The 10,000-nt window shown below is 45.1% G+C and overlaps 1 protein-coding gene and 1 long non-coding RNA gene across 3 annotated transcripts in view; both read right to left on the bottom strand.

The window, feature by feature from the left end:
* Positions 1–9,859, bottom strand: part of LOC138958108 (uncharacterized) — a 353,780-nt gene extending 343,921 nt beyond the window's left edge. Inside the window, exon 1 of the long non-coding RNA XR_011453299.1 lies at positions 9,730–9,859. This is a non-coding gene — a long non-coding RNA (uncharacterized lncRNA). The remainder of the gene's footprint in view (positions 1–9,729) is intronic.
* Positions 1–10,000, bottom strand: part of LOC138958106 (uncharacterized) — a 184,713-nt gene that overhangs the window by 158,271 nt on the left and 16,442 nt on the right. The gene's annotated exons all lie outside the window — the stretch shown is intronic.

Raw genomic sequence — 10,000 nt, 5'->3', positions numbered from 1 at the left:
CAGTAGCGCGCTAGTTCAGTGCAAGGGGAGGGGGTGGCTCACAGCGGGCTGACAATCATTCCACCAACTGTCAACACCCCCGCCTCATCAAGATAAGCACCGTGGGTCGTCAGCATTTAAAGCTACACGCTTTCTCGTGTAGGCGGTAAAGGTATCCTTGACACAGAGTGTAAACAAATCCCCAAAATAAGGCCTTAAATATATAATTATAAGGCCTTATTTCCTTAAATAGGGCCTTATTTTCAAGAAATAAGGCCTTAGTTTTTGTTAAGGCTTTATTTTCCTGAGGCCTTTTACAAAAATAAGGCCGTATTTTATCAAGGTCTTCAAAGAAATAAGGCCTTATTTCCTTACGCCCTCCATTTTGCATGACCGTAAAGATTAAAGACCTTATTTTAAAAATAAGGCTATATATTTCTCGAAAAAAAAGCCTCATATTTCCCGACAATAAGGCCTTATTTCTGACAATAAGGCCTTCATTTTTTAAGGCCTTTCTTTTGGGGGGGGGGGGGGGGATTTTTGACCCTTTGTGCAAAGGATAGTAAGGTTCACCACCGGAGATCCGTTTAGACATTTACATGAGATAACGGGCGCAGTGGCGTGGTGGTAAGACGTCGGCCTCCTAATCGGGAGGTCTTGAGTTCGAATCCCGGTCGCTGCCGCCTGGTGGGTTAAGAGAGGAGATTTTTCCGATCTCCCAGGTCAACTTATGTGCAGACCTGCTTCGTGACTTAACCCCCTTCGTGTGTACACTCAAGCGCAAGACCAAGTGCGCACGGAAAAGATCCTGTAATCCATGTCGGAGTTCGGTGGGTTATGGAAACACGAAAATACCCAGTATACCTACTCAACGAAAGCGGAGTGAAGCTGACTATGCTCTCAGAGTATAGTTTGGGGAACCCAAATGGGCAAACGAGCTCACACGTAACCAGAACATTCTGGAACGCTGAAGAAGAAGAAGGCCATACAAATAAGACTGTCCTTCAACCGAAACACGTGCCAACAGTCACCTGCCGGGCTTCTTTCTTTCCAGAGTTGGAACGTTTCATGAAGTAATGTTGTCAGTGACATCTGTGTCGATCTGCTAGTTTAACTTTGACAGAAAAATTCCACTCTGCACGGAATGCACCCACGCCTTTGAGTGTTGGTATGTGTCTGCGTGAAAGGATGCTGTTATTTCATGTAACATTGTGGATATTAGTTGTTGCGATGAACACGATCATGTCAGTCAGTTCACGGGGAGGGACATTGCCTTTTAAATATCGTAGGAGGTGCTTTAACCTATTTTGTTTTGTTTTTGTGTGTGTCTCCTTCCCTCCTTCGCACATTTCTTCCTGTAAAACCGCTCCTGCGAGGCGGACATTAGAGATGTGTGTGTGTGTGTGTGCATGTCTGTGTGTGTGTGTGTGTGTGTGTGTGTGTCTCTGTGTGCGTGCGTGTCAGTGACTGTGTGTGGGTGTGTGTGTTTCAGAATTGCCTCGTAATGTTTTCCCCGCCTGCTTTCGCCGATTCTCACTGGCGCATAATTATGTCAGAGTGGGAGATGGGATAGATTGATGAATGCTAAGGGGTTTTATTGGCGTGGGGTTGTGGTTTTGTTCGTTGATCAGCGTTACTGCGGATATTTTGCTGTTACTGTGATGATTTACTGATTTAGTTTGAATCAGGTTTTTCAAGTTCTTATATGTATGCTTAGAGAGGGAGAGATAGAGATGATGGGGGTGACTGTGAGGGAAAGAGAATTTGAGTTAGAAGAGGAAGGGCGAGAGAAAGAAAGAGAGAGAGAGCGAGAGAGTGAGAGTGAGAGAGAGGGGGAGGGAGAGAGAGAAAGAGGGGGGAGGGATAGAGAGAGAGAGAGAGGGGGGAGGGATAGAGAGAGAGATAGAGAGAGAGAGAGAGAAAGAGGGAGAGAGAGAGTGGGAGAGAGAGAGGGGGGAGGGAGAGAGAGAGGGTGAGAGAGAGAGAGAGCGAGATAGAGAGAGAGAGAGAGAGAGAGAGAGAGAGAAGGACAGGCAGACAAGACTAACAGACAGACGGATGGACAGAAAGAAAGAAAGAAAGAAAGAACAAAAAAAGAAAGACTGACAGACAGACAGACAGAGAGAGAGGGAGAGTGAGAGAAAGAGAGAGAGAGAGAGAGAGAGAGAGAGGGAGAGAGAGGGACAGAGGGAGAGAGAGAGAGAGAGAGAGAGAGAGAGAGAGAGAGAGAGAGAGAGAGAGAGAGAGAGAGAGAAGGACAGGCATACAAGACTAACAGACATACGGATGAACAGAAAGAAAGAAAGAACCAAAAAAAAGAAAGACTGACAGACAGACAGATGGACAGACAGACGGACAGACAAACAGGCGGGCAATCATTTGTCCTTGCCCACGCAATCACCCTCATCCAAAACCAACCCCTCTCCCGCTCTATCTCCCAACCGTCCCACTCTCGCTTGTTTGATTGATCAATATAGTAGCACAAAGTAGTATTTTGTTGAATTCCCATAACAAAAAACCGGGATGTTAAATGTCATACCACCGAATAATCCGAATAGCAGTTTGTTGAATTCCCATAAAAAAAATCCGTATTTGTTATATATATATATTATTCAAGGTATTTTGCATTTGCGTGCCTAATCTGTAAGTTTCGGATGGTTTACATCTTTCGTGTGTTATTTTTGCTCTTCTCAATGATGATGGGTTGTTTTTGTTTAAACTTGTGTCTCTGTTCACAAGAAATTGAATGCTAGTTCGGTAATGTTGGGAAATGGGAGAGAACGTGATAACATTCCCAACCCCAACTCGCAACCGAAAAAACCCAGCCCACCACCACCACCACCACCACCACCACCACCACCACCACCACCAACAACAACAACAAAAAGCGTTCGTGTAAGAACAGAATTAGATATGACAACAAAATAGTGTCTGCCAAACTAACTTTATTGTGCGAGGAGGGGGGGGGTGGGGGGGGGGGGGCAGCAATAAAACAGAGACAAAACAAACAAACAGGTTTTCTTTCACTCCTCGGCAAATGTTCCATCCCTTCTACAACTCCCCCCCCCTCCCCTCCCTCCCCCCCCCTCCCCTCCCTCCCCCCCCCCCCCCCAGAAAACTCTTTCATTTTTGTCCGGCTGTTTTCCTTGATCACTTCCTCTTTTTCAGTCATACCTTCATCATTGTGGGCACAGCGGTTACTCTTTTTCTCTTCGTTTTTCTCGCCAAATTTCAGCGCAGCACCTGTCGATACCCTTTGACCTCACAGTGGTGCCGCGACTGAGCCAGCGGCCATATGTCATGTCAGTTTCACTGTCGCCAAGGTCGCGGTTTTGGCGGGAAACGCTGTGACGGCAGGATGCAACTGACAATGGAAGAAAGGAAATTGATATTTGGATGTGATCGCATTGTTCTGATGGTTTTCACGAGGTTTGTCGTTGTTATTGTGTGTGTGTGTGTGTGTGTGTGTGTGTGTGTGTGTGTGTGTGTGTGTGTGTGTGTGTGTGCGTGTGTGTCTGTGTGTGTCTGTGTGTGTCTGTGTGCGTCAGTGTGTCTGTGTGTAGGGGGGGGGGGGGGGTAACGGTATCAAATAAAATCAAATTTAATTTTACGAGAGAAAAAAACAAAGAAACAAGCTTTTTATTTTACTTCCTGGCAAACGTTACATCCCCCTCCCCCTACCCCACTACCCCCCCCCCCCACACACACACACCCAAAAGGAAATGTGCGTGCGTGTGGGGGGTCACTGCGTGTGTGTGTGGGGGGTCACTGTGTGTGTGTGTGTGGGTGTGTGTGTGTATTTCGGTGTGCGGAGGGATAGAGAGTGGGGGGGGGAGAGGGAGCGACGGAGAGAGAGACAGACTAAGAGAGAGACAGACACACAGACTGACACACAATCATACAGACCGAAACAGGGACAGACAAACTTACAGAGGAGGAGGGTAGAGAGACAGAAAAGTCGACAATAAAAGAAAATATGTAAAATCCACACACTTGAGTAATTACCACCTCCACCAAAAACACTAGTCAACAGTACACTGTCTTGTTTCAATAATATATTTCCGATACTCTACTCTTCAACTCTACGTGATGCAGGGCTCTATAATTCAAATCCACGGTATACAGGAATGCCACTTTAACACATTAACATTAGACGCTGTCAAAAGATAACTTTCGCCATTACGTGCAACAAAGCGGGTCTCTCACATACAAACAAATGCGACAACAAGATTCCTTCATGTTTTGCAACAACGCCTACTGCAAAACTAACGCGGTTTTAGTTTGACAGCACTATTCAGACGCACATATTCCGTCCAAGTAAACAAGGCAAATGAATGTCACATGACTAATAAAAGTAACAAAGACTGATCAACAGTCGACAATTTCTCCATGCCTTGTGACAAAGGCAGGGTCTCACCTTTGGAAACGTTAATCACGGTGATAAAGATTTCATTTCCTCCATGCAACGAGCACCTGAATTTGGGTACTGTATTTGCATGTATGCGATGTTTGGTTTTTTATTCAGGAGTCGGTTATGCTCTACATCATTGAATACAACTGCTGGTGGAAATGAAAGGGGGGGGGATGGAAACACGTGGAGAAACAAACAAACAGAAAGACAAGCAAACAAAGTGGTGGAGAAAGAAAAACAAGAGAGAGAGAGAGAGACAGAGACAGAGAGACAGAGAGACAGAGAGAGAGACAGAGAGAGAGACAGAGACAGACAGAGAGAGACAGAGAGAGACAGAGACAGAGAGAGACACAGAGAGAGAGACAGAGAGAGACAGAGACAGACACAGAGAGAGAGAGAGACAGAGAGAGAGAGAGAGACAGAGACAGAGACAGAAAGACAGAGAGAGACACAGAGAGAGAGACAGAGAGAGAGACTGAGAGAGAAAGAGAGAGAGAGAGAGAGAGAGAGAGAGAGAGAAAGAGAGAGAGAGAGGAAAAAAGAGACAGAAAGATAAGGGGAGGAGGGGGTGTGTGTGGCGGGAAGAACACTTGCCAAGCAGGACAGACAAACAAAAAGTATGTGTGTGTGTGTGTGGGGGGGGGGGAGACAGGCGGGGCAATGGGATCATTAATTAACAGAAAGTTAACAGTTTGAAAAAGAAACCAATAATGATTTCACATACCTGTGGCATTGACCTTTGTCGTCGGGGGTCGCACGTGCGCGTATGAGAGTGACAGCGCGCGCTTGATGACAATTGTGTGTCGCGCGATTGTCGCACGTGTTCACGCGCTTTGTTCGGGAGGGAGCGACGGGTCGGGAGAGAGAGAAAGGCCAGGCCAATTGCGAGACATAATCAAAACGGTATTAAAAGGCATCGGGTCTTGTAAACCACTCTGCCCAAACATCAGTGGATGAGAGCTTTTTCGATTTGCGCGGGATAAAGACAGACATATTGGCGGGGTGGGCATTGAGCGGCGGGGAGAGAAATAGAAAGAGAGAGAGGGGTAGAGAGAGAGAGAGAGGGAGAGAGAGAGAGATGGGTAGAGAGAGAGAGAGAGAGAGAGAGAGGGTGGGAGGGAGAGTGAGAGAGGGCTAGAGAGAGTGAGAGGGAGAGAGGGCTAGGGAAAGAGAGAGAGGGAGAGAGGGCTAGACTGAGAGAGAGTGAGAGGGAGAGAGGGCTAGACCGTGACTGAGAGAGAGTGAGAGGGAGAGAGGGCTAGAGAGAGAGAGAGAGGGAGAGAGGGCTGGAAGTCTGAAGTCTGAAGTCTGAAGTTTGAATGTTTTAATGAGTAGGCCTTGGGCCCTTTTCATGGAGATGAGCACATCTCAAGCACCAGCATACAAATGCACATAGTGAACAAAAACAAGAACATCCTACTAGTAGGGAGATTTAATAAACGAAACGTCGGGACGTTTCGTTTTGAAGTTGTGGTAAACGTCATCATTTCGGGGGTCTCTCGCTGGAAAGGTGAAGGTCAACTGAAACGGAACGTGGAACGTCAAAACGCAGTCACGTTTTCCACCCCCAAAAAACGAACAATATTTCGTCAACTTTTGTGAGTATTTTTGCACACTAACAGTTTTATTTGTTGGCCATTTTATGCATTGCTAGATTCATCAACCCTTTCACAGTCGTTCAGCGCTGAGAATGTGTTCATTGGAGGTAGACAACTGTTGTGAACTGAAATATTTTGAAGGGTGCTGATCCTGGTACATTTATCCAACTTCATGGTGAAGAAAGCAAATGGCGAAGCAGAAGTAGGTCATCGCATCGAATTTTTATTCTGGCTTCGTATGTGATTTTGTATAAACAAAGTCTGTGTGATTTATTTGGACTGAAAATAATCAAAGTATGCCCGATTCTGGACCACCTCCTAGGTTGTTTTTTTTCCATTCTGATCGAGGACAGACGTGATAATTTCACTTGAAGATTTATCGCCCTTCCTTCATTCCGAAACGAAACGTGAATACATCTAAATCTTGTCTGCGGCCTATGCCGTCTCGTTTCACGTTCCGTTTCGCGGGGTGACTCATTCACCAAACGAAACGAGCTGCAAAACGAAACGTGCTGTCCTTTGAATCTCCCTAGTATCGCCCTGTTTCGTTTGCGGATTATGGATTACGAATGGAAAGCGCCTTCATGACAAATGTAGAAAGACGTAGCAATAGCGGCTTACTAGTGTTTGAAAACAGCATGGTTAATTTAAACAATGATGGGATTCTAGTGTATTTTCGTGTAATATAATATTATTCTCTTAACTCAGCATATTTAGGGCATACTAAAACAAAGTGGACTTCATCTTCAACACTGCCACAACAAAATGGACAAGATAGGCTAAATCAGCGGAGGTCGCATTTAAATTAAAGCGAAATCGATGCACTTTCAGAGGAGATACTCCCAATCTAAGTCTAATCAGAAGATTTCTAGCTTTAATATGTTTCAAATCACTTAAATAGTTGGATAATGTTAGGGTTGATTTGAAGGTTCTGTACAGAGAGAAACGTTCACTTCCTTGTACATTGTCAAGCCAGGTTTGCTTAAAGGATGAAATAAGTGTTTCTTTAAATGCTGTTAGGAACGCCCTCTCATCGCCAACACCTTGGTTTTCCCATACTTCATCAAAACCGTACATGTACAGAGTGTAACAGATCGAGGAGGCCCATGTTTTCTTATTTTGTTCATGGAGATATTTCAGCATTTTATACGCCTTGCTCGGAAGGCGATGATGTGGCATCCTCAATATACGTAGCCAAAAACGAATGCATTTAACAAAGCTGTTTATAAACAGGGGGTACCTTCCCGTTTCTCCATAGACCATAGCATTTGAGTGAGAGAGGGCTAGAGAGAGTGAAGGAGAGAGGGCTAGAGAGAGAGAGAGAGAGAGAGAGGGAGAGGGCTAGACTGAGAGAGAGTGAGAGGGCTAGAGAGAGAGAGAGACTCGTGAGAGTGAGAGAGAGAGAGAGAGAGAGAGAGAGAGAGAGAGAGAGAGAGAGAGAGAGAGAGAGAGAGAGAGAAAAAGAATCCCTCATTATTTTACTTTTGTTGTGTGTGTGGGTCTTTTGTTGTGTGTTGTTTTGGCGAGAAGGGGGATGGGGGTGGAATAGGCTGCGCGCCTCTACACCTTAGCAGGGACAGTGGTCGAAACAAGGGATGATTCAAACAAAAAAAGTCAGGCATCCAACCGCTTAAACAGAGGAGAGGAGGGAGGAGAGGTTATAGTAGGGGGTTGTGGGGGAGGGGGGGGTGGGAGGTCTGAAGGGCAACGCCTATACGGACTCCATGAGATGATAATCACTCGTAACAATGAAAACCCTCGATGATGTGAAATAAATCATGAGGAATTTAACTTTGATTTTGTGGGCAAACTCCTTTCGGACACTTGCACGTCAGTGCCACAGGCTCAAAAATACGTGACCCATCACTTTTTAAGTTTCTTCTTCCTCTTTTTGTTGTTGTTGTATGAATTGTCGATAATTCGGGCATTGTACTTTTGGAAATTTGTACAGCGGACTCAGAAAGTCACCCGTGATTTTTTTAAGTATTTTCTTCTATTTCTTTTTGTTTAAAGACGGATGTGAAATAATTCTGTCATTTTACTCCTGAAAATGTGCGCTGTATTAATCAGCATCGCAGGTTTAAAAAGACACCGTTACAATTTTTCCTCTCGATTCTTTCTCTTTTGTTCTGATGTTTTTAACAACTTTAAAGTTTTCCTTTTTCTATTGCCGTCAGCACCTCGAGCAACGGCTACTTACGCACGCGCCTCAGATTTATTATTGTATTTGTGATGAAATAGCAGGTTTTACAGCATATTCGTTCTGCTTTTATAATTACTTTTTTACCTCTTCCATGTAAAAGTGCAGTCTATTAGATTATTCCACACGTCAGTCTTCGGTTTCTTCTTCTCTCTCTGTCTGTCTGTCTGTCTTTCTGTCTGTCTGTCTGTCTGTTTCTCTGTTTCTCTCTCTCTCTCTCTCTCTCTCTCTCTCTCTCTCTCTCTCTCTCTCTCTCTCTCTCTCTCTCTCTCTCTCTCTCTCTCTCATACTTCATAACCTCATAGTTAAATGCCGTGTAATGTATGTGTTGTGCGATTATTATTTTGTACCTTTTTTTGTGTACACCTGTTGAGTTTAATTTATATGCAATGTGAACCGTTTGTTCACACCCCTTCATAAGGGGCTATGGCCTATTGAATAAACTATCTGCGTCTGCGTCTGCGTCTCTCATACTTCGGAAGTAGGCTTTCATTGTCAGGCTCACAAAAGCGGATATTGTAGGCGTTCTTTCGCAAAATAGCAAGAACAAAATAGCTTCAGGAAGTCAGTGGACTCTAATTCAAATTCTAACGTTATCTGACGATTTTGTGACAGCGCAGCTAAATATAACTGCTACCCTTTTTGTCACGGACTAACTCAACGAGCGGTTCCTACACTATTAGATGACAACACCTACGTCGCAATTATCTATGACGTCAGCACGAAGAAAGGGTGTGTGTGGCCACGTCATTCATGACTATTAATGGCGGACTGTTGATTGGCGTGTGACCTCAGCTGACGTGTATCTGTTGGTCAATATTGAGGTTGTGGTCAGCTTGACAGCTGGTGATTGCTTGCTTGTTTGTTTGCTTAACGCCCAGCCGACCACGAAGGGCCAAATCAGGGCGGTGCTGCTTTGACATATAACGTGCGCCACACACAAGACAGAAGTCGCAGCACAGGCTTCATGTCTCACCCAGTCACATTATTCTGACACCGGACCAACCAGTCCTAGCACTAACCCCATAATGCCAGACGCCGGGCGGAGCAGCCACTAGATTGCCAATTTTAAGTCTTAGGTATGACCCGGCCGGGGTTCGAACCCACGACCTCCCGACCACGGGGCGGACGCCTTACCACTAGGCCACCGTGCCGGTTTGACAGCTGGTGATAGCTGCGCATAAAGAGATTGGCGGTATTGGTTGTAATGTGAGTCTGGAAAGGGAGCGACATGCATGATAGTGTTTGTTGGTGGATGAAAGTGTGTGTGTATGTGTACATATGTAAACATGTGTATGTGTGTGTTTGTGGATGTGTACGTGTGTGTGTGTGTGTGTGTGTGTGTGTGTGTGTGTGTGTGTGTGTGTGTGTGTGTTTATGCATGAGCATGTGGTGTTTGTTGTTGTTGATTAATTGGTGTTTAACGTCGTTTTCAACCACGAAGGTTATATCGCGACGAGGGAAAGGGGGAAGATGGGATAGGGGAAAGGGGGAAGATGGGATGGAGCCACTTGTTAAGTGTTTCTTGTTCACAAAAGCACTAATCAAAAAATTGCTCCAGGGGCTTGCAACGTAGTACAATATATGACCTTACTGGGAGAATGCAAGTTTCCAGTACAAAGGACTTAACATTTCTTACATACTGCTTGACTAAAATCTTTACAAACATTGACTATAAGGGTAAAAGGAGAAACAGAATCCGTTAGTCGCCTCTTACGACATGCGGGGGGCAGAGAAATAAGGATGTGGAAAAGAAGACTTTTGGTAAGTGAAATAAAGGTGATGGATCCAGTCAGGTAGAAATAAGACAAC

Source organism: Littorina saxatilis, linkage group LG2, assembly GCF_037325665.1.
Source record: "Littorina saxatilis isolate snail1 linkage group LG2, US_GU_Lsax_2.0, whole genome shotgun sequence".
Lineage (NCBI taxonomy): Eukaryota > Metazoa > Mollusca > Gastropoda > Littorinimorpha > Littorinidae > Littorina > Littorina saxatilis.
Note: the sequence above shows the minus strand (reverse complement) of the source record. Positions and strands in the feature narration are given on the sequence as shown.